This window comes from Sus scrofa, chromosome 14, assembly GCF_054392235.1.
Source record: "Sus scrofa isolate SSC_HxYL_T2T_F1_AM1 chromosome 14, Sscrofa_HxYL_maternal_Yorkshire_Landrace_v2.0, whole genome shotgun sequence".
In the NCBI taxonomy this organism is placed as follows: Eukaryota; Metazoa; Chordata; class Mammalia; order Artiodactyla; family Suidae; genus Sus; species Sus scrofa.
Genome location: NC_139396.1, coordinates 5,533,680 through 5,554,897, shown reverse-complemented (window position 1 = coordinate 5,554,897; position 21,218 = coordinate 5,533,680). Strand labels below are relative to the sequence as shown.

At 43.8% G+C, this 21,218-nt stretch overlaps 1 long non-coding RNA gene across 4 annotated transcripts in view; it reads left to right on the top strand.

Annotated features, from left to right (window-relative positions):
• Positions 1–20,972, top strand: part of LOC146396251 (uncharacterized) — a 29,754-nt gene extending 8,782 nt beyond the window's left edge. The window contains exons 2-7 of one of the 4 annotated variants that reach the window (XR_014828241.1): positions 5,212–5,291; positions 6,191–6,280; positions 8,641–8,741; positions 14,789–14,881; positions 15,461–15,702; positions 16,220–20,972. This is a non-coding gene — a long non-coding RNA (uncharacterized LOC146396251). Of the gene's footprint in view, positions 1–5,211; positions 5,292–6,190; positions 6,281–8,640; positions 8,742–9,084; positions 9,185–14,248; positions 14,346–14,788; positions 14,882–15,460; positions 15,703–16,219 lie in introns of all 4 variants that reach the window. The other 3 variants (XR_014828240.1, XR_014828242.1, XR_014828243.1) reach the window with 3 other exon arrangements.
• The last annotated feature ends 246 nt before the right edge of the window (positions 20,973–21,218 follow it).

Here is a 21,218-nt window from a genome sequence, read left to right as displayed (position 1 = left end):
TGGCCAGGGGTTATGGAGCCAGAGCTCTCATTCTGGGAATGGTCACCAAATGTTCTGTCTTTAGGCCCCGTAGCATTTGGGCTCACCAGAGTCCAGGGTCCCATGTTTCCATGTGGCTCCAGGACCTCTGAAAGCAAATATTCTCCCCACTTGGCGTTTGACACGACACCCATGTTCTGCCCTGCTGTGTTGTCCATTCTCTTCCCAGGCCTCAGGGATAGCTGGTCCCTCACTTTTGGAGCCACCTTGGCTTCCTCTCTTGCCTACATTCAGTGTTCAGTTTCCATAAGTGGGAATAATGCAACTCTTATTTAATTCACATTGGTTCAATTCTCTCCCATTCAGCTCTCTACTATCAACTACATCTCTGTCTTTTATAGCAATCATAATTTGCTGTTTTGAAGGAGATAAAGGAGAAAGTATAAACATACATTAAAAATAACCCCCTGCCTTATACTTCATATTTTCAAAATGCTCTCACATAAAGTATTTCATTACCGACTCCAGCAGCTGGCGTCATGAAATATTGTCTCAGATGTAGACTCCAATGAAAACCAAACGAAAAGAAACCCTGAGAGCAGAAGCAAGGAGAGAGCAGATCCATCAGGCCCATTGCTCCATTCCTGCTAGGCCTGGGCCATGATGGGGTGCCTGCCTGTGGCCACAGCCGGGTGATGTGTTTGGAAATGTCTCCTCTCACTGTTTCTACAATTCTCCTTTATTTCTAAAGCTATTCTTCCCATTTAGGTACTTCTTAGAAACCAGAACCTAAAACTTCAGAGCTAGAAGAAGCCCTAGTAGTCATCGCTTAGGTTCTCATGAGGTCTCCGATTCAGCAGCATCCGCCCCCTAGGGGAACTTGCTTGAAATGCAGGCTCAAGCCCCACCCCTGACCTGCTGAATTTGAAACTGTGTGTGTGTGTGTGTGTGTGTGTGTGTGTGTGTGTGTGTGTGCGCGCGCGCATGTGCTGGGTGGGGTAGGGTGGGGTCTGGCCCTCTGTTCTTTAACAAGCTTCAAAGTGATGACTATGGCACCCACCCTAGCTTGAGACCACCAATCTGGACCAACTTCCAAATTTCAGAGGGAGGCCCTGTGGACAAAAGGGCTACTTTCCTGGCCACACACATAGTTAGCTATTGAGCTCAAATGAGAAGCCATTTCTCAGACTCTGTTCCGCACATCACCCCTTCCCACCACAGGCTCTTTGGAGACCTCTGGGTCCTCCCTGCCCCAGAGAAGTCCAGCCAACCTGCTTTTGATTTGCAGAGAAGATGAGCCAGGCCAGTGGCCAGCCTCCCCAGGACAGTGGACACCAGGGCTTCTTACAAGGCTTGATGCCTCAAACTCTACTATGCTGGATAGCATTGGACTTTGAAAGTTACCACATTTGAGGACATCTGATTTCTAATGATCAGAATGATGCTCCCACCTGCATCTGTGCCTCTGTTGATGTCTGTTCCTCAGGGCAAATCTGGGCGGCTGACCCGGTGCAGAGTCCCCATGCCCTCCTCCCTGGGACTCTGGGTTGTCACTAGCATATTCTCTTGGCTTATAGAAGTTGGGCAGGCCTCCTGTGCTTCAATTCCTGCCCTGACATGAGGCCCAAAAGATGGCAGAGTTGTGGGCAGTTCGATCCTGAACTCCAGCATTCCTACAGTGGTTCTGAACACAATAAAAAAAATTAAATGTCCACGCAGGGCATGAGGAAGGGGGTGTGTTCTAAACAGCCACTGTACCAAGCTCCACATCATGCCTTGGCTGCCCCATCAAGGCCCCGGGTCAGTGGGTTCACAGAGCTACCCTCAGGCTCACTCCTACTCCTGTAACACTTGCATCCTTCTGGCCCTGCCCTCCCCGTTTTCCCTGCCTCTCTCTTCACTGAGGAGGAGGGGGATGGCTGCTCATCCTGGGGGCGGGGCCTGACCTGCCTGAACCAGAGAAAGTCTGTCACCTGCTGAAAAGGAAGGCCAGGTAGAACTGGAACCCTGGGAGGCTGGAGGATTTTGGGGGCAACTCAGGTGAGGAAGGTGCTCAAAATGGACATGAGATGATTAAAACTACCCAGTGGAGGAGAGAGATAGACAGGACCTTCAGCGTGACAGGACCCAGGGTTTTCAGACAGATTCTATGAATTTTTGAGAAGGAGGGACTCCAGGTGGTCAGGGAGGATGGTGATGGGACTGACCTTGAGAGACAGACTGGACAGGACTGGAGCCCAGAGGACTGGGTGACAGGAGGCCTGGTAAGCGGGGTGGGGAGGCAGTAGGTGGTGGTCAGGGAGCCTGGGAGGAGTCAGGCACCACTGGTTCTTCCTCTTAGAGAAGCAAGTGAGAGTGACAACTAAGGCAGAATGCCACCCGGAGCCCTAGCTTCTGGTTCCCTGTGCAGTCTGTGCAGAGAAAGGAGGAGAAGGAAGCAAAGAGCTGGCACTAGTCCCAGAATGCACTCGGCAGCACCCCTCCCCCTTCCCCTGCAGCCTCTTCTTCTTGAGTGTGGCATCGCAGAGAGCTCATGGGATTGAGCTCAGAAGCTCTCACACCTCCAGATGAGCCTTTGAGTGCATCCATGGATAATAGCAGCTGCTGAGGGGAACTCTTAGAACTGCTGTGAGGACCAAAGGAGCAAGTGGCTGCTTGAGGGTGCACCTAAGCTCAATTCCAAGGATGGTGGCTCCTCTTTCTTCTTTTTGACAGGTGTCTGCGGAGCACCTGTCATGCCATCACATAGGTGGCAGGGACCAGAGCAATGACAGTCAAAGGCCAGCTCCCAGTAACATCACATCAATAGCAACAGCTTGTGACTCCTTCAAGCCATTTGTTACTCTTGGGGTCACCCCTGCCTCTTAGTTCTAACCAATCAGTACTTCCATGAGGCTTTGACTGAGCAGATATTACCTGGGGTCGAGCAAGCACCCAGAGTGGGGGACGTCCTAGAGAGGTGGTCTTTTTCTGCTACTCAGGCCATCCTGAATTAGCTCTGAGAGCAAGCCTGGGGCCTCCTTGCCTTCTCTGCTGATGCCCACAGACTTGGGACTCTTTCTAGAAGAAACCTCATATGGGCCTCTGGTGGTAAAACCTTCCATGACCTAAAGGTGTACAGATCCAGCTGGGAGAGTGTTTAAATCTTGCACAATTTGGCCATTTGGGCAAGAAGAGGAGAAAGCCTTTCTGGAAGACATGATTTGATTTGGTTCTATGCAATGACTTGGAGCGCTTTGATGTTTTATCTGGATGTTAGGCTCAGTTGGTTTTTAGTTTGGATCTTCCTTGTCCCCTGATTTTCCAAGAAGAAAGTCCATTGTGGCCTCAGCTCCTCCTCCATAGGGGTGTCTGGATCCCTCGCTGGGGTCCTGGGCAGCAACAGAAGGGAATTTGGGTTAGAAGGTCAGCTATGTACTATCCCTGGGCAAGGCACTTAACTTCTCAAGTCAGAGTTTACTCAACTGTGAAATGGGAATAAAAACACTCACCCAGTCTGTGTCAGGGTCCAATTAGCGTCATTGCCAACCCTCTTAACCAAGTGAGCCTTGGCCTGGTCGGTGTTCTAAGCATTTATCTGTATTATGTCATTCAGTCCTCATAATTCTGATATGGATGCTGGCAATACTTTTACTTTTTGAAGTAAGGAAATGAATTGCCAGATGCTTAAGTAACTTGCCCAAAGCCATGCAGTTAGAAGTGATGGGGCCGGGCTGACATGAGGGTCTGAACTCCTGAGCCTCTGTAGCTCCTTCCTAGGAAGCAGACCTCTCCAGATTCCAAGTCACTGTTGAAGCTCCTCTTTTTTCTCTCTGTCTTCTGTCTTCCATTTGGAAGACTCCATTTGGATTCACCTTCAGTTAATACTTCTCTGGGTTCACAGGAGCGAGGAAGCCCTTCCTCCACACACTGATTCTCACTCTTTCTGAGCAAGCTGCTTTCTCCTCCCATGTGCCTTGGTGACAAGTCTGGGCCCACATTCAACATGGTGGATACCTGCCTCTTAGAGTATCAAATAGCTAGTGAGGGTCACGACTGGGCCTGAGAACAGGAGACAGGGGCTTAGGGAATGAACTCAATTTGTGCACTTTCCCAGGGCGTGGGGGGAGGAAATGACAGTGACCTGTTGCTTGGGAAATGCCGATGGGTGGCCTGGTATCTTGGGAATGTGCTCAGCCGACCAGGGGGTGTTTTTCCAGCCTCTCCTTCTCCTCCTCATTCCTGGGATGGTACTTTGGGCGCCTCACTGCTATTCCCAGGGACAAAAGAGAAATCCGAGTCCACTGTTTTTCATTGCTCTTAGTGCTGATTTAATAACAACAAAGCTCTAGCTGTGTATCAGTATGTGCCTGATTCAATGTGAGATAATTGGTGCTGTCTAATTTATCTGCAATTCGATGAGGTTGCTATTACAGGAGGAGACACAGAGGTCAAGAAACGTCCCCCAGAATCATAGAGGCAGAAATGATGAGACCAGGATCCAGACACAGGGGCTGGATTCTTAAGCACTGAATTATATTATTATGATTCATCGGAGCTACCAGGGGCATTTCCCCACCAGGATGCACCACCTAGGAGGGGCCCGCTCTTGCTTTTTTGTATGGAGCTCAGCTCTACGTATGGTTCCATCACTTGGTGTCTGGCCAAGGCCAAGTTGTCCAGCCTCCATTTGTCTGTGTGTAACACTCATGGTCATTACACCCGCACGCTCTTTGCAAAAACAAGTCGAAGGAACATAATGAAATGCACTTTCAACTCACCAGCATTTGTTCAGCTCCATCCATTTCTGGATGCTAAACACTAGTGCAGGAGGTGACACAAGTACTGATCTTCACCTTTAGGAACTGTAGATCTGAGGGAGCCAGCAGTGCGAAGTTTGTAGTTCAAATCCAAGGCAGAGTATTCTGGACTCAAATCAGACACTTGGGACAGGTGGAAGAGAAAATGATCCCAATATTGGAACTGTTTGGAGGAGGTGGTCCGAGCCAGGGCTTTGGAGGCCTTTAAAAGGCAGGTGGATGGATGATGAAGTATTTCCAGACCATCAGGCTAAGATATGTGGGGGCTCAAGGCATGAATGAGTGGGGTGGGTACAGGCACCGTGAGTCTGTCTTTCCATCTGTGGGCTGATAGGATTAAAGTAATGGCTGGTCTACGAAGGTTTGCAAGCCGTGATGAAGACTTCAACAGATGTGTTCTAATGAATGAGAAGTTCCTTCTGACTTTGAACAGGGGAGGAACATGATGCCATCTGTTTGGGGAAGACCTTGTGGAGTTGCACTAGAAGGACTGGTGAACCCGGAAGCTGGGAGGTGGGTGATGGGAGTTTGTGATAACCTGGGCATGAGGTGATGTGGACCTGAGCACGGGCAATCTCGGAAGGGATGGAGAAGAAGTGGAGGATACCAAAGACACTGCACAGGCGAATGGAAGACACTTGGGCAGGGAGGAGGAGGAAAGGGCTTTCTCTGACCATGGTACAGTGAGTTACTCTCCACCCCTGCTTCTCACACCCAGCTTCCCACAACTTCCCACGCTGGGAATAATCCCTGAGTAGAACCTTTGACATGTATGCCAATTTGCTGGCCTTCTAACTTTGCTCAGAGCCCCAGCATCCCCTCCTTCCTCTGCTTTCCTAAATTTGGATGCTCTTCCTTATAATGACTGTCATAGTCATAGCGATAATAATTATGAAGGCAATAGTAAGATTCTGAATGGACTGAGAGCCTTTCTTCTGAGGAGGCTATCATGTTTGAGGTGAGGTGGAGGGAGTCTTACCAGAAATATGATTGGATCCCATTTGGTTGGGAAGAAAACACCCCTCAGCTCTGTGTTTCTGGCCTCTGTTCCTGAGTAAGAACGCATCTTTCTCCTTAGTAAGGGCAAAATAGCCTCCTGCTCCCTCGTAGGCATCTTCTGGCTGAAGATTTGCTGATAGTGATGGAGAAGGATGCTTAGCTCTTGTCTTCTCTCCTCACCTCTGGGAAGCCTTCCCTGGTACTTTCAGTGTACAGAGACCTCAGGCTCTCTTATTGTTCAGCCATGCAGTTGGCTTCTAATGACACATAATATATCACAGCATTTCATGAATTACTAAGCCTGTTTGAATTCATGACCTCATTTAATTCTTACAACCCCAGAGACTATTGTTATTATTATTATTATTATTATTATTGTTCCCACTTTACAAATGTATTTGTTTTTTCAACAGACATGCATGAGGCACCAGTCATATGCTGAAACCAGACACTTCCTTAGAGATTAAGTGACAGACAGAGATCCAAGCAGGACTCAAACTCAGGTCTTCTTTCTCTGAGCCGCTTTCTTCTTTCCCCTTTCCGTGCTGCTCTTTTCATTTTAAACTGAGTAAACTGCCAAATCTTAGCACTTTACTGCTGCATGTTTCGTGGATTCATTTTGTTTACCTAAACCTATGGCAAAAATTTATAAAAAAGAAATGGCAATTTATTTAAGAATAATTTAAGAATAAGAATTATTTAAGAATAGTCTGGAAGAATATTAATATGCCCATTATAGAGACAGAACAACTGAGGCTAGGTAGGGAGAGTTTAAGTTTTAAATTCCTTTTCAATGGTTAGATGGCTGGTCCTCACTGCATGTAGCTTCTTCAGAAAGACATGGAAACTTGGAAAGCCAAAAGGGCTGACGATTTCTCCAGACCTCAGAGGTCTGTGTAAAGGAAAAGACCGCGGTTGTCAGGTATGTGCTGCCCCCATGTGGTGAAATGGGATGTCTTCTGTTCTCAGCCCACCTGTACCTCCCACTAGGGGTGAGGCATCCACTTAGCATTTATTTGCTGAAGGGTAGTTGTACTCTCTGGTGCTAACTGCTGGGGATGTAGAGGTGAAAGAAAAGAAAGAATTGCCATCTCTTTGGGGCTTACATTCTGGAGTGTGTCGGGGGAGGGGACAACAAATAACTATAGAGAAAGTCCAAGGAGTTCTCGTTATGTTTCAGAGGTAACAAACCCAAATAGGATCCATGAGGATGGGGGTTCAATCCCTGGCCTCAGTCAGTGGGTTAAGGATCCGGCGTAGCTGTGAGCTGCGATGTAGGTCTCAGATGTGGCTCGGATCCTGCATTGCTGTTGGCTATGGTGTAGGCCAGCAGCTGCAGCTCTAACTTAGCCCCTAGCCTTGGAACTTATATATGCCACGAATGCAGCAATAAAAAGCAGAAAAAAAAAAAAGAGAGATAGAGAGAGAGAGAAAACCCAAGATCACTTTCAATAGTGTTCAGTGCTATACAATTTCAGTCACACAGTGCAGTGACAGGGAAGATTACCTGCTTTAGCTGAGGTGTGGTGAGGGGTCGGGGAAGACCCCTCTGAGAAGGGAACTTGTACTCCAAGAACTATGTAATGAGAGGAGTCAGACCCTGAGGGAGGTTCCCAGGCAGAGGGAGCAAAATGAAGGACAGTGGGCTGAGTCACCGTGTGTGACAGAGACTGTTTTCAGATGAGGGTCCAGGGGTTAGGTCACACAGAGCCTTCCAGGCCATTCCTCATGCAGCAGGAACCACACAAAGGTCCTAAGAAAAGGCTGACATCATCTGCAATGTTGCATGAGGCCTTCTGTGTTTCTGCCTGCACTTCCATTACATTGAACAAGTAGGTAGAGAGGGCCATGTTCAGACCTCCCCCAGAAACTGTGAAGAGACCCTCACTGTTTAGCTGCATATTAGGATCATCTGGGGAGTTTTACAAAATGCTGAGGTCTGGGCACAACCCATGGACAAGTACATCAGAAGAGCTGCAGATGGGACCCAGGCCTGGGTATTTCATCTAAGCTTTCCCAGTGATTCTGTGCACCTAAGAGTTGAGGACCACCATTGTCAGGGAAACTTGGCCTTGGCTGCACGTGGTCTTTGAGAGCCCAGCTGTTCAGGTGAGGGCTTGAGAGGGTGTACAGGGGTTTCTGAGACAGCGGACTTAGTGTCCGATGACCATCACTGCCATGAACCGTGAAAGGAGAAGGAGAAGAAAACAGGCTGCAGAGCCTTGGGTATTTTTTTTTAACTGTGATGTAATTGACAATTGAGATGTAATTGACATAGAACATTCTGTTAATTTCAGGTGTACAACATAATGATTCAGTAGTTGTATATATTGTGAAATGATCACTGCAATAAGTCTAGTTAACATGTCACCATACATAGTTTCAAAACATTTTTTCTTTCCTCTGTCTCTCCCTCTCTCTCTCTTTTTTTTTTTTTTTTTTTTTGGCTGTGCCTGAAGCATGTGGATGTTCCCAGGCTAGGGACTGTACTTGTTCCACAGCTGCAAGCTGAGCCACAGCAGTGACAACAATGGATCCTTAACCAGCCGTGCCACCGGGAAACTCCAAAACATTTTTTTCTTGTGATGAGAAATTTTAAGATCTATTCTCTTAGCAACTTTTAAATATGCAATGTAGTATTATTAACTATCGCCATCACCATACATGAATTTCTTCCCCATGATTTACCTATTTAATAACTGGAAGTTTATATCTTTTGACCCTCTTTACCCATTTCATCCCCCATCCCAGGCCTCTAGCAACCACTAATATGTTGTTTCTCTGAGCTTATTTTTTGTCTTGTTTTGTTTCTTAAGATTCCACCTCTAAGTGAGATTATATGGTATTTGTCTTTCTCTGTCAGGTTATGTCACTTCACATAAAGCCCTCAAGGTCCATCATGTGGTCACAAATAGCAAGATTATCTTTTTTATGAGCCCTGGGTATCAACGAGAAAGATCAAGGGTGAGTCTGGACAGGACTTGAAAAGTAACAAAGTGACACACAATGATAGCGTCGTTGAATTCATTACAACAGGGGAAAAAGAGACACCAAAAAAGTCCAGGTTGGGAGGGAGGCAGAGCAGAGATCTGGGGACTGGTGACAGCCCTGGGACATGGCTAGAAGTCCACTCTGATGACCAGTCCTTTGTGTACCCATCCTGTGTTCACACATTCTACTCCACACTGACCCCCAGATGTCACTTCTTCCCCCCAGAAGTCTCAGTCAGAGCACCTGCTCAGCTACCTGAGGCCAGGTATAAGGCTCCTGCACTGGTAGTTGACCTTGCACGTGAACACCCTCACAGGTACCAGACTCCAATGCTGAATCATCAACATTCTTCTGGTTGCAATTGACAGAAACCCAACCCAGAGCTGCTGACACAAAGATGGAATTTGTAGGTTCAGGTGAGTTCTGGTGATAGAGAGTTTAGGGGTATGAATTAAAATGTGGCTCGATCCCAGAACCAATCACTGTGGCCAAGGGAATGCAAGGCTCTGATTGGCCTGGTATGAGTCATGGTCCTATCCCCAGGGCAGGAGACAGACTGAGTACCATTATCAGAAGATAAGGGATGGGAGTCTGGGGAGAACGGTTAGAAAGTCATCAGGTGCTATTATTCGAAAATTAGGGACAGTGGATGCTTATGTGATCCAAACAAGCCAACGTTCTCTGCAGTGGTCCCATAAAATGTTAGTGGAATATTGAGTTTGTAACCTGTCTTGTCCGTTGATCCATTTGGGTGGCTGTGGGCTGGGCTTGACAAGTTCTAGGAGCACGACGGACGTAAGCTCATATTGGTTAAAGACAATAAGTGATACTCATTATTGACCATACAGTTGATTTAATAGTGACAGATCAGATGTATAATGGAGAAGGACATGTCTTATTTGCTTCTTCCCATCTCAGTCCTATGCCACCACAATAATTCCTTGGAGGAAAGCTATGCCTGTCACAGTGACAAGAAGGAAGAGGAAGAAGGACTCCCTTTCCCCAACATGATCGGGGTGATTTATAGGCACCTGTTATGTAAATTGGACTAGTGCCTGTTTATAAGTGGTAATGGGGATATGGTGTAGACAAGGTACTAAAATCAGACTGAGAGCCTGGGGGCTGAATTTGAAAGTTATGCAGAGAGAAAAGCAAGACTCAGTTCAATGCCAGCAACCAGGCTTATCTGATTGAAAAGCATCTGGCTAGAAGCAAGAGTGGCTTTTAAGAGGTGGAAGCTCTGGAGTCCCTCTGGGCAGGGTCTGAGCTAAGGCAAGAAGCACATGGGCATAGGTGTTACCATGCAGTAATGCTCAAGCCATCCTTATTTACAACAGTGGAATGTCTCTGAAATGCTCTTGGACCTGGCTAAATTGGGAAGAAAATGTCTATATTTCTATTTCTAATATTGAAGAAAACTGTGATTAGAGATCAAGAAAATAATTCACATTGAGAGATTTCAACTTGGAGAGGGCTCAGACAAGCAGCTAGATTGCTCAGCTCAGATTTTCCAGCTGAATAATAGGCAGAGAAATAAAAAAGACAGGAAAGAAAGTCAGAAGAAAGGAAGGAAGGGAGGCAGGAAGGAACGAAAGACGGAGAGGGTTGGAGAGAGAGAGAGGGAGAGAAAGAGAGGGCAAGAAGGAGAAATAAGAGGGAGAAGGGAAAGAAGAGTTAGGGAGAAAAAGAAGGGGGGAGTAACAAAGGGGGAGGAAGGGAAGGTGGGTAAGTGAGGGAGAAAAGAAGGAAGGAAGGAAAAGAACAAGTGAGAGGAGGCTGGAAGGAAATTAAGCAAGCAGGAATGCAAGAAAGGAAGAAAGACTGTTATAGATGGTTTTCCAGATGCAGCAGCAGTAGTAATTTAATTTAAAACTATAGTAGGCAGGAGAGCACAGCAGGAAGCTTAGACATCTCCTGCCCACCCCACTTCCTCACCAGCCCATGCTGGCTGAGAGTCAGCTCTTACCACCCACTGGCCTGGGGAAGAAGAGGCCCAGGGAGAGGAGAGGTATCAGAGACCACAGCTAGCTCAAGGCATCTGTGCTCTCACCTCTTCTACTTAAAAGCTCAAAAGCTTTGAAGAATTCTTTTCTCAGCACATGACACAATTTGACCCTCAGAGGCACACTGGATGTCATTAATAGCTGAATAAAGGGAACAGAGAACAGGCTTACAGAATTAGGGAAAGAGACCAAGCTGAAAGCGAATAACTTAATTCCCATGATTCATTCAGCACTGCAATATAACAACCATATGGACCACTTTGAAGTTTGTCAAGCAGCAATAGCCCCCAAGTTGTAAGAATGCCTAAGAAAAAGAAAGATGGAAACAACAAAATCACTTTGTTTTTGAAAAAAGAATTACCTTTTTCAAAGTAATCAGGTTTGTAGAACCCTTGTCCTTGCATTTGCCACATGTAGGAAGAAAAGACCAACAAAGCAGGGCCATAGCATCTGGACTAATGGGTGTTGACCCTTGGCTTCAAGCTCTTCTCACCTGTGCTCTCCCCGTTCAGCCAGTGGTTCTCTTTGGGTATTCTTTCTCACTGTTCTGCCACTGGTGCCAGTGTGGTATGTCCCATGGTTCCAGCTGTGGGGAAGTACTTCCCCAGTAATAGCTTCTAAGTTGACTTTGGGTAGCCTGGCATAGTGGCTTTCAAGCCTTGTTGGTTACAAGTGAGAGCAAACCACAGGTAGAGTCACCTGTGGGAGCTGGCTCCACCTCCAGAGATCCGATTCTTGTGGACTCCGGTGGGATCAGGCACTGATTTTTTCAAAGAAGCCTACAGTGTTGTTCTAATTTGTGCACTGAGGTTTGAGAAATTTTCAGGCCTCTGGAGGAAATCTAGTCCTTTTAATTCACAATTGGTGAAGTTCAGGGACTTGGGTGGAGTTTTCTGAGGGCTTTGTCTAAAGATGTGTGAAGAGGTATTTTCTTGTTCTGCAGCTCAAAGTGGTCTCATCCTGGTGGGCTGAGGGGCAGTCTCTCATCTCCCATTGAGAGCTCTCGCTGAGCATTCCACAGGCAGAAGCTTGGGCACATGTTTTTGTTTGTTGGTTTGTTTGTTTCTGATATGGATATAGTGAAAAATCAAATTCCAGCACAAAAACATATAGACAGCCAGGGATACTGCATATCCAGTGGCTCCCTAGGTATAAACAAAAAGGAGACACTAAGTAATTATCTGCAGATGATGGATATACTAGAGATAAAACCAGTAACTGTACAAGATGCAGGGAAAGCAGCAGCCAGTATACAATATGTAGCATTAATCCAGACTTTAAAAAGAAAAATAAAATCCTCTACAGAACACCTAACCAAGTAATTAAAATAGTTAAAAAAATCAAGAAGTCAGTAAGCCCTTGCAAAATATTAATTGCAACAGTGGAAAAAATTGGAAAAAATGAAACTGGGAGAAATCTTAACCTAAGAATGGAAACCAAGATTTGATTATTTATTTTAAAGTATGACTAAAATAGTCTGGCATGACCAACCAACAAAAAAAGAGAAAGAATATTATGAGAACATTAACTTGTTTTAAAAAGGCAATTATCATCATTTAAAAAGGCAATTATCATCATTGAAAAATCATATTTCTCTTCGGTATTATATATCAGTTCATGGAACCACAACTGCTAATAATTACTAGGCAAATTACATTAAATTGCTTGAGAATGCAAACTTTCAGAAAGTCTGGCCTTTGGGTCATAAGGGAACTTTGGGAAACTCGGAGTTCCCGGGAGCAGGTGAGTCCCTGCCTGGAGCACATTTGCTGCCATTCCCTCCCACCTGCCACAACGAAGTGCTGTTGACCAACATCTCTTCCTGTCCGATGGCTGCTGGTCTAAGTCCCAGGACCGGCAGGGGGGCCTGTCTGAAGGAGAGTGGCTTTGTGGCAACACAATTCTCATGATGGTACCTTCTATCCTCCTCCTTGGGTTAGTGAGACCTCAGCTCCTTACATGTAGTCCTCCCTGATATTTACCCAGCCTCTCCCAACTAAGGGAGATCCACACTGCCTCCCATCTTCCCAAATGCTGTGCCCAGTTGACCTCTTAGTCTCACCATCTAGGTTCAAGCCCAGTCACTGTCCTTGTCCCTATATTCAGATATCCCAAGAACTAGAAGCTGCATCTTTCCTTTTCCCCACATATACCTCTTCTATACAACTCTGAAGTTTTCCAAATTTTCCCCTAAGCCTGGTTTCAAGTCTTCAAGGGCTGCTTACTCAAAGGCACTTAGTTCCTCTGACTCTTCCACACAAAGTTTATTGCTTCAGTATTTTAGACATTGTGACTTGTTTACTGACCCTTTGACAGATATTGATCCATCCTTCCAAAACTAGACAGGAAGACTCCATTTTCTTCTGTGATCACATATAACAAAATGAAAACACGGTATAAAGTCCACTACCCTGTGTACTGTGGGGACTGTGGTTATAGAACACATGGTTCCTGCTTTCTGGAAGTTTACAGTCCTGAATAGAATGTAAAACATTCATACAAAAACAACTACTACTGGAGTTCCCATTGTGGCTCAGTGGGTTAAGAACCTAACACAGTGTCCATGAGGATGCAGGTTCAAGCCCAGGCCTTCCTTAGTGGAGTAAAGATCCAGTGTTGCTGCAAGCTGCAGCATAGGTCGCTGATGCAGCCTGGATATGGTATTGCCGTGGCTGTGGTGTAGTCCCCAGCTGAAGCTGCGATTCAGCCTCTAGCCTGGGAACTTCCATGTGTTTCCATATTCTTTTTAAGTGCAGACTTAAAAAGAAAACCAAAACCAAAAAATAACCACTATGAAAATGTAACTCAAAAGTATTGGTCAGATCCCTTAGTTCCTGTCATGGCACAGCAGACATGAATCCAACTAGGAATCATGAGGTTGCAGGTTCCATCCCTGGCCTCACTCAGTGGGTTAAGGATCCATGAGCTGTGATGTAGGTTGCAGACGTGGCTTGGATCTGGTGTTGCTGTGGCTGTGGGCCGGCAGCTGTAACTCTGATTGAAGCCCTAGCCTGGGAACCTCCATATGCTGAAGGTGCAGCCCTAAAAAGAAAAAAAAAAAAGAGTATTGGTCAGATCCCAAATTCTCTGGGAGTTCTGAACAAGGTATTGATCAGGGGGAACAAAGGAGGCCTAATGAAGGAGGTAGCAATTAAGCTAAGTCTCAGATAATTTTGAGAATACTTTAAAATTCCTGTAGTATTTAAAGGAAGAAATAGATGAGATTCCAGACAAATGTATAGGTAGGAGACAGTCGAGATAGTACAGGGTATAGGGACTCTCTAAAAGTGATATTTTCTCAATAATTAAAAAATAATATGCTGATATGAGAGCTTTAAATGCTGTAATGAAAGACACTAGAGGAAGTAGTATGAAGCTAATATTGTCTGACTTGTAGAGAATTCATTCCAAGAATAGTACATATCTAGCCCTCATTCAATTACCAATCAATGGTGAAGACTTTACCTCTTGGCATAGGCACAGCCTTCCTGGGTAACTTTCCTGATGATGGATAAAGGGATGATGTGAGCAAACAACTGGAAACTGAAAGAAATGTGAAGTGTCTCTGGGCATAGTAAGTGAGTAGACCACTTTTTCTTCAGTAAAGTTTTCCACGAAGGAGAAGTAGATCAGGAAGAGATGTTTTGTGGCCATTTTTTTGACCTCACCATTTTTTGGTTAGTATATTTTTTCAGTCTGTTTTGACCCCAAATCTATGAATTTACACTTTTCAACACTACTTTTCTTCAGCTGTAGAATTTCCATTTCATTCTTGTAAAAATAATCACTATTTCTACATTTAGATTCTTCTATATGTTCACTCATTATAGCCATGCTTTCCTTTAAATCCTTGAACGTATTTATCATACTGTTTACAAATCCCTGCTTACTAACTGCAGTGTCATTCCAGTTCTATCTTTATTGACCGCAGTAGGAGGGGAAGGTTGATACCTTTTATTCCATCATGGCTGGGGTCAGAATCTTTGCTTCCAAACCTCTTCTGTCACATATTTGCAGAGAACCCTTCATAAAGATTGCAAATTTTACCCGTCGGGTGAGCATTTTACTGGTTGATGCAGGAGTTACCATTCAGATGTCTACAGGGGCTGGGTAAGTAGAATAAATGAAGATGATTGGATGATAATTTTATTGTATTGGAAAGAATGTGCCTGGTCTCAACAGTATTCAATATCCAGCTCTATACATATGATTCTATACAGAATATGCACCTGGTGCTGCATTTCCAGCTACAATAGTACAAACAGAATTCCCAAGAATAGCAGCACCTCCTTCTTTAAGATTCCCAGATGAGGTCTGTTTCCTTGAATTGATCCAGATATTCCAGCTATCACCCTGGGTTAATACTAACTGAAGACAAATTATATCAAGTGTTTGCCCTACTCCCTGTTGATATGACCATAACTGGGAAACTGTATTCCACTCTGGGCACCACACTTTTAAAGAGTCATAGGTCACCCTGAGCTCATCAAGAGGCAAATGGCTAGGACCTTGTATGAGCTCCACTCTATTGTGGATCAGCAAATAGGACTGGGGATATGTAGACTAATTTATTTCATCTTAGTCTTTGTTTTAGGACTTCTTTGTGATTATTACCAGTCTTTATTTGGTCAAAACATTTCAAGTGGTAATTGCTATGGTCTGAATGTTCATAAATTTTTATATCTATAGGATGAAAATCTAACCTGCAAGAAGAAGGGATTGGGAAATGAGGCCTTTGGGAAGTGATTAGGCCATAAGGATGGCACCTCCTGAATGGGACTAGTAGCCTTATAAAAGAGGAACTGCAGAGCTCCCTAATCCTTTCCACAATGTGAGGTTACAATGAAAAGCCTGTGACTCAGAAGAGGGACCTCACCTGACCATACTGGCACCCTGATCTCAGACTTCCAGCCTCCACAACTGTGAGCAACGTATGTCTGCTGTTCTTGGGCCACCCAGTCTGTGCTATTTTGTTACAGCAGCACAAATGGATGATATCAATGACTTCTCTTCTTTGCTGTTTCTAATTTATGTATTAATTTTTAATGATGTTATTTATGTGGGTTCTAACTTTTTCTCCTTAGAATTGCAATCTCTCAGTTTTATTCTGTTTTCGTTTATGGTCTCATCTTCAGGCTCTTGTTTCCCTGAGTTAAATTCTTATTGACTTACTCTATGGTGTGAAACAATTGTGAAGCACTTCCTTCAATTCTCTGTGGCATTGTCACTGGTGCTAAGTGATCCATTGAGCATAATGGCAACAGTCACAAGACCCACAGTACTTTTAGGGGCCTAGAAAATTGTTTTGATTTTTACTTCTTTTAAAATCAGAAAAAAATAAATATAGTAATACTGAATATATAATACTGAATCCACCTTGAATTTTGTTAGTCTTTACATCAATAGTTCATAAAATACAATTTTATAATATATTTTTTTTCTATTCAGGAAGGAGTTCACAGACACAAAAGTTCCTAGAACAGCCCACCCATGCTGCTGCCACCACCCGTGCTGGGACCTGAGCCCATAGTGCCAGCATTGAGCAGGCCCCTGCCACCTGAATGCCCCACAGGTCCAGGGGCAGCCACCTGAGTGGTTGTCGCTGCTGCCATCAGGCCTGTGCTGCCGGAGCCTCACCAAGGAGCCACTGCCGCTGCCTAAGACAGAGCCCAGATCTTTAATTGAGCACAGGAACATGCAGTGCTTTTGCATAGGGCTGCCCAGCAAGCTGAGGTGTCCACGCAGCTGCTTCCCATGAGGAATGCAGGCCTCAAATGCGGGGAGTGAGGCCTCTGCATGTGGCCCCCCATAAGTCCATGAAACCAGACTAAACACCAAGGAAAAAAAGGCTTGCGATAATGTCATATTGGGATTGGAAAAAACATATTCAACTATCAGGATTTTAAAACTTTCTTTGAGATTGGATTAAGATGGAATAGAAGGACTGTAGCTCAACTTCTCCCCTAAAAACAACAAAATTCACAGCTGAAGGCTGAGCAATCATCACTTGAATGGACCAGAAACCTCAAAAAAGATGTCCTACTCCAGAAGACAAAGAGGAGGAGGCCACGTCAAGAGGTAGGAGGGGGGATTTTGTTTTATAAACAACCCCATACCTACCAGATGGGAGGCCCCACAGACTGGAAACTAACTGGTTCACAGAGACTCACCTACAGGAGTGAGAGTTCTGAGCCCTGCATCAAACTCCCATGTGTGGGGATTGGCACTGGGAGAAAGAGCCCCTGGAGCATCTGGCATTGAAAGCCAGTGGGGCTTGTGCGCAGGAGCTCCATGGGACTGGGGGAAACGGAGACCCCATTCTTAAATGGCGCAAACAGACTTTCACATGCACTGGGTCCCAGGGCAAAGCAAAGTCTCCATAGGAATCTGGGTCAAACCTGACTGCAGTTCTTGGAGGACATCCTGGGAAAACAGGGGTGAATGTGGCTTGTTGTGAGGGAAGGACATTGAAAGCAAAGCTCTCAGGCGTATTTAGCATATTCAGCAGCAGTTGCCTTTCTCTGGAGGTGGCCATTTTGGGAAAACCCGGCCCCACCCATCAGTCAGCCCTGAGAAGCCCCAGGGCAAACAACAATCCAGGTGGGATCACAGCCCCGCCCCTCAGTAAACCTACCTAAAGACCCCTCAGGTACACAGCTGCCTCTAATCCCATGCAGAGACTAAGCCCCACCCACCAGAGGGATTAGAATCCGCTCCACCTACCAGTAGGCAGGCATCAGCCCCTCCCATCAGGAAGCCTACAGCAAGCCCCATACCGACTTCAGCCACAAGGGGGGGCAGACACCAGAAGTAAGAGAGGCTACAATTCTATTATCTGTAAAAATGTCACCACACCAAAAACCTATAAAAATGAAAAGACAGAGAAGTATAACTTAGATGAGGGAGAAAGGAAAAACCCGAGAAAATCAGCTAAGTGATCAGGAGATTCTCAGCCTCCCAGAAAAATACTTTTTAGACTGTTGATGCTGAAGATGATGACAGACATTGGAAATAAACTGGAGGCAAAGATGGATAACTTACAGGAAACACTGAGCAAAGAGATACAAGATATAAAACTTAAGAAGAGATGCAACATACAATAACTGAAATAAAAAATTCACTAGAAGCAGCTAATAGCAGACTACAGGAGGCAGAAGAATGAATAAGCAAGGTGGAGGACAGATTAGAAGAAATTACAAATGTGGAACAGCAAAGAGAAAGAAAATTGAAAACAAATGAAGAAACCAAATGAGAGTCTCAGAGAACTCTGGGGCAACGTTAAATGCACCAATATCCATATTACAGGGGTGCCAGAATGAGAAGAGAGAGAGAAGGGGACAGAAAAAACATTCCAAGAGATAATAGCCAAAAACTTCCCTAACATGGGAAAGGAAACACCCACTCAAATCCAAGAAGCACAACCAGTACCATATAAAATAAACCCAAGGAGGAACACCCCAAGACACATATTAATCAAACTGACCAAAATTAAAGACAAAGAGAAAATCTTGAAATCAGCTAGGGAAAGGAAACAAAAAACATACAAGGGAATTTCAATAAGGTTATCAGCAGATTTTTCAGCTGAAACTCTGCAGGCCAGAAGGGAGTGGCATGATATACTTAACATGATGAAAGGAAAAAACAAGATTACTCTACCCAGCAAGGCTCTCATTCAGATTTGAAGGAGAAATCAAAACCTTCACAGATAAGCAAAAGCTGAGAGAATTCAGCAACACTAAACCAGGCTTATGATAAATACTAAAGGAACTTCTCTAGGCAAAAAAGAAAAGACAGTAACAGGAAACAAAAATTCCACAAATGACAAGGCTCACCAGTAAAGGTATATATACAGTAAAGATACGAAATCATCCATGCACAATTATATCACCAAAATCAGAAAACATGAGAAGAGGTGGGTACAAATGCTGGACACTGGAGATGAACTTGCAATTAAGAGAACAACAACTTAAAACAATCTTGTATACATATAGACTCTTATACCAAAACTTCAGAATAACTGCAAACCAAAAATCTACAATTGATACAGAAACAAAGAAAAATTAATTCAAATACAACAATAAAAATAGTCATCAAACCACAAGAAGAGAGAACAAGAGAAGAAGAAAAGAAAAAAGAGTAACAAAAATAAATCCAAAGCAATTAATAAAATGGCAATAAGAACATACATATCAATAATTACCTTAAATGTTAATGGACTAAACGCCCCAACCAAAAAACACAGACTGGCTGAATGGATACAAAAACAAGACCCATATATATGCTGTCTTCAAGAGACCCACTTCACTTCTAGGGACACATACAAATTGAAAGGGAAAGGGTGGAAGAAAATATTTCATGAAAATGGGGATCAAAAGAAAGCTAGAGTAGCAATACTCATATCAGACAAAATAGACTTTAAAATGAAGAATATTTTAAGGGACAAAGAAAGTCATTACATAATGATCAAAGGATCAATCGGAGAAGAAGATATAACAATTTTAAATATCTATGCACCCAACCTAGCTTCATCACAACATATAAGGCAACTGCTAACAACCTTAAAAGGACAAATCAACAATAACACAATAATAGTGGGGAATTTAACTCCCCACTTACAGCAATGGACAGATCAATGAGATAGAAAATCAATAAGGAAACACAGGCCCTGAAGGATGCGTTAAACCAGATGGACTTAATAAATATTTATAGGACATTCCATCCAAAAGCAACAGAATACACATTCTTCTCAAGTGCACATGGAACATTCTCTAAGATGGATCATATCCTGGGCTGAAAATCCAACCTCAGTAACTTTAAGAAAATTGAAATCATATCAAGTATCTTTTCTGACCACAATGCCATATGACTGGAAATCAACAACAAGAAAAAATCTGCAAAAAACACAAACACGTGGAGACTAAACAACATGCTACTAAACAACCAATGGATCACTGAAGAAATCAAAAAGGAAATTAAAAAATACCTAGAAGCAAATGACAACAAAGATATGACATTCCAAAATCTATGGGATGCAGCAAAAGCCGTTCTAAGAGGAAAGTTTATAGCAATACAAGCCTACCTTGGAATAAGAAAAAGCTCAAATAAACAAGCTAACTTTACATCTAAAGCAGCTCAAGAGAGAAGAACAGACAAGACCTAAAATTAGTAGAAGGAAAGAAATCATAAAGATCAGAGCAGAAATCAATGAAATAGAAACAAAGAAAACCATAGAAAAGATCAATAAAATGAAAAAATGGGTTCTTTGAAAAGATCAACAAAATTGATAAACCCTTAGCCAGACTTATCAAGAAAAAAAGAGAGAGGACTCAAATCTATTAAAAATGGAAAAGGAGAAGTAACAACAGACATCACAGAAATACAAAGGATCATAAGAGACTACTGTATGCAACTATATGCCAATAAAATGGAAAACCTAGAAGAAATGGACAATTTCTTAGAAAAGTGCAATCTTCCAAGACTAAACCAAGATGAACAGACCCATCACAAGAACTGAAATTGAAACTGTGATGAAAAAACTTCCAACAAACAAAAGTCCAGGACCAGATGGCTTCACAGGCGAATTCTATCAAACATTTAGAGAAGAGCTGACACCTCTCCTTCTGAAACTATTTCAAAAAAATTGCAGAGGAAGGGATACTCCCAAACTCATTCTATGAGGCCACCATCACCCTGATACAAAAACCAGACAAAGATTCCACAAAAAAAGAAAACTATGGGCCAATTTCACTGATGAACATCAATGCAAATATCCTCAACAAAATACGAACACACCGCATCCGACAATACATTAAAAGGACTGTACATCATGATCAAGTAGGATTTATCCCAGGGATGCAAGGGTTCTTCAATATCCACAAATCCATCATTGTGATACACCACATTAGCAAACTGAAGAACAAAAACTGCATGTCCTCTCAATAGATGCTGAAAAAGCCTTTGACAAAATCCAACACCACTTCTGATAAAAATCATTCAGAAAGTGGGCATAGCGGGAACCTACCTCAACATCATAAAGGCCATATATGACAAACCCACAGCAAACATCATTCTCAATGGTGAAAAGCTGAAAGAATTCCCGCTGAGATCAGGAACAAGACAAGGATGTCTGCACTCACCACTACTCTTCAACATAGTTTGGGAAGTCCTAGCCATGACAATCAGAGAAGTAAAAGAAATAAAAGGAATTCAAATTGGAAAGGAAGAAGTAAAACTATCCCTGTTTGCAGGTGACATGGTACTATACCTAGAGAATCCTAAAGACTCTACCAGAAAACTGTTAGAGCTCATCCATGAATTTGGCAAAGTCGCAGGATACAAAATTAATACACAGAAATCAATGACATTTCTATACACTTACAATGAAAGATCAGAAAGAGAAATTAGGGAAGCAATCCCACTTACCATTGCATCCAAAAGAATAAAATAC